We start from the raw sequence: 3,354 nt of genomic DNA, 5'->3' as shown, positions 1-3,354 counted from the left end.
GATTTAGAGTTTAAAAAAAGTATTAAAAAACGTTAAATAGAAAGTTCAAGAGAGTTTAAAAAAAAGTTCGCTGTGTGCTTGCAGTGTTATGGGATGAGAGAGCTCAGTAGTGCTGCTGTGCTGAAGGGGGGAGTCACTTCAGCTGGAGAGGCATTTAACTTAGACTCTGCTGCACAGCCATTTACGCGACTTTACGTCTTTGGCTGGCACTGCATCATAGAGGCAACTCACTTTCTGGATAATCACAACAAGCTTGGTGATTGGTGCATTTACGGTGACGTACTGAACGGAAGGGTTGAGTTATTGTTAATGTGTTTCCAGAAGTGTGAAATAGAAAGGAGAGAAGAAAATCAGCGTAAATGGGAAGATTAGAATTTAACGTGTTTTTTTGCAGTGACACAGTACTTTCAATATTTTTTAAAAGTATAACAGCATGGCAGAAAAACGTTTAAAACTAGTAATGGGATCTTCTATTGATCTCTAATGGGAAATCCCCTTTCTGTTGCTTTCCTTCAGGGGGCGTTGGGAAGGTCAAGGAGGTCAAGATCAGTCTGAGTGGGCCTCACATTTAAATAGAAGGTTCAAAGACATTTCAGTTCCACATTTGCTCACATTGGCCTTGATCCTGCTTTAAACATTTAGAAACAATTAAAATAGTAAAAAACATACAGAGGGATCCATGCAACCCAGATGTTTTATATGCTGCACACATCCTGCAAGCTTATTTCTGCATGTGTGTTTTTGTTACCACTCCCTTTATGAATTACTCCTGGTATCAACACATGCCTGATGTGGCTAATTAGTGGTGGAAAGAAAAGTTGGGTGGATTATGGGATTTCTGGAGTTAATGTAGCGTTTTCAAGTCGCCTTTTATAAAGAAGCCAAATTCGCTGTAATTGGAAAATTGGACTAGAGCATCATTCTTGCATTTATTATGATCTTATGCTGCATCTACAAGTTTTAAGTATCTGACTGATGATTAGTGTTCATGTAATAGCAGTTATTGCTCATGTCAGTGGGTTGAACAATCTCCTTTTTAGAAAAGTTTTTGCTGACTTTAACTAACCAAGAAATCAACATTCCACACCCTGAAGTCGGGTAATAAACAGCGTATAATGGGGATATTCAGATAACAAAAGCCTGGCCTCACAGCTAATTGTCTTAAAAAATACTGTAAAATAATCATAAAAACTGATCATTTGCTGAAATTGCAACATTAAAGGACCACATATGACCATGCTGGTGGACAATACATTTCTGTTACGCTTCAGATGTCTGTGGAGTCCAGTAAACACCATGGCAATGAATCAGCGTCATAAAATGCCTCAACACAATGTTGATTGATTATGGGCACATAGTTGTTTTATTGGCTCTTGGTTTAAATGTGGTGGCTGGATGCTGGGGAGCACTTCTTAGAACTGCAGTTTTGGGATGGGGGGAATTGAAGGATGAGGATCCCTGTGGTGTGCCGGAGCTCAGGGTAACACAAGCCTCTGTATTCAAAAGGCAATTAAAGAGGGGCATTGAGGGTATTTTGTCCTCAAGAACAAGACTGTATTGTGCAAAGGAAACAGAGTGTAATCCAGAGTTCATGGTATTTGTTTTGAGGAAAATGACACACACTCTGTTGACCTTACAATAGCATCGGACATGCTATGTGGCAACACTCATGGAGGAGAAGGAAGGAAGTAGGGGCAAAACGGTGGGAAAATACACAGATGAAAACAACCTCATGTACAAGGAACACCCTTTCTCAAACCGAGGCCAGAGAGTGTAAAAAGATGGACGCCACAGAGGTCTGTGTGATCTCTCCACTCTAGCCTGCAATGATGTCTGAGCTGTGAGTGAGGCCCCAGGGAGTCCAACTAGGATTTTAATTTCAATGCTTGAAGCCACAGCAAAGTCTTTACCCTCCAGCTGAGAATAGTGAGAAGCAGAGATCTACCACTGTACATAAACACAGAAGCACAGTATACTATAGATACAAGAGTTACTGTATAGCTCACACCAACACACCAGCCAGCTATAGATATTGTTTTCACCTCTTTCTGTGAACCACTTGACACCATCCTTATTAACTCTGTAGTGCAGTACATACAATACACTGTATATAAAAGCACTGAAGCCCAGAATATGTCATAGCTCATTATCTGACTGATTAGAGAGGCTTTACATATTGAGTATTGCTGCATGACCTCACTCTGTTAATCCACCTACAGTATAACAGAGGCTGCATTTGCAAATAGCACCTTGTTATGTGTTAATAAAGGAAAACTGTACATATACGACTAAATCTTCAGTGTTTAAGAGGAAATGCAAACTCTACTTTACTATAATTCATAAGGAAATATTATAATGTACTTTCTATTCTGCTACATTAATTGGACAGGGTTAGTGTACTTTGCAGATTAAGATTTTACACACACAAACATATGATCAGCTTTTAAAAATGTGGTGCGTTGTTAAAGACTAAACTGCCCTATAAAATAGTTTAAATTAGATCCTTAGCATACTTTGCAGATTAAGATTTTACACACACAAACATTTAATCAGCTTCTAAAAATGTGGTGCGTTGTTAAAAATTAAACTGCCCCATAAAATAGTTTAAATTAGATCCACTTCAGCCAATTACACCAGCAAAATTATGTACACATTAATGCATCAGAGATAATAATCTAATGATTTAATAAAATAACAGTAAACATTCAAATTGGGACATATATTTTTAGACATACACATATTTTGAGCATTCTTTATTTTGGTAGATCATGCTAATAATACTTTAACCTGAGCAATATGTATATTGTAGCACAACAATATAAAATGGGGCATTTTTTCCACACAGGTATTGCTACTTAATTCTGAAGTTAGAACTTCTTCAGAGGATTGTTATGTAGACTATTTTTGGCTGGATTGCAAAACCAGGGCCAGCTTTATAACCACAAATGTCCATAACTGACTGTCTGAGTTGCTGACTGAAGTTTTACCATTAGTCAGTCCAATGACATGATACGCCCACTTTACTACATTCCCCCAAACCCTAACTGTGTGTTCAGGCTATCACTGAAGTGTAAACCAATCATATGTTTTTTTTCACTATTTCCACTCCCTTTGGTTCTGTCTAAAAAAACGTATGAAAAACTGATTATTGCTGTTAGCCATTTCCCTGTGCTGTATAACCCTTTTCATTTACTGTGACACTAACAAGAAAAATGTATTTTGGCAGAGGGTGACAGCTACTGCGGTAATATCATATTTAATAATACTAAATAATGTTTACTAGCTATTGCAGTTAATCGTGTATTAATATGGGACACAAGCCCATGACGACATCACCACATCAACAAGCTCTTG

Source organism: Scomber japonicus, chromosome 14 (genome assembly GCF_027409825.1).
Source record: "Scomber japonicus isolate fScoJap1 chromosome 14, fScoJap1.pri, whole genome shotgun sequence".
Classification (NCBI taxonomy): Eukaryota; Metazoa; Chordata; class Actinopteri; order Scombriformes; family Scombridae; genus Scomber; species Scomber japonicus.
This window is presented reverse-complemented; position numbering follows the sequence as displayed.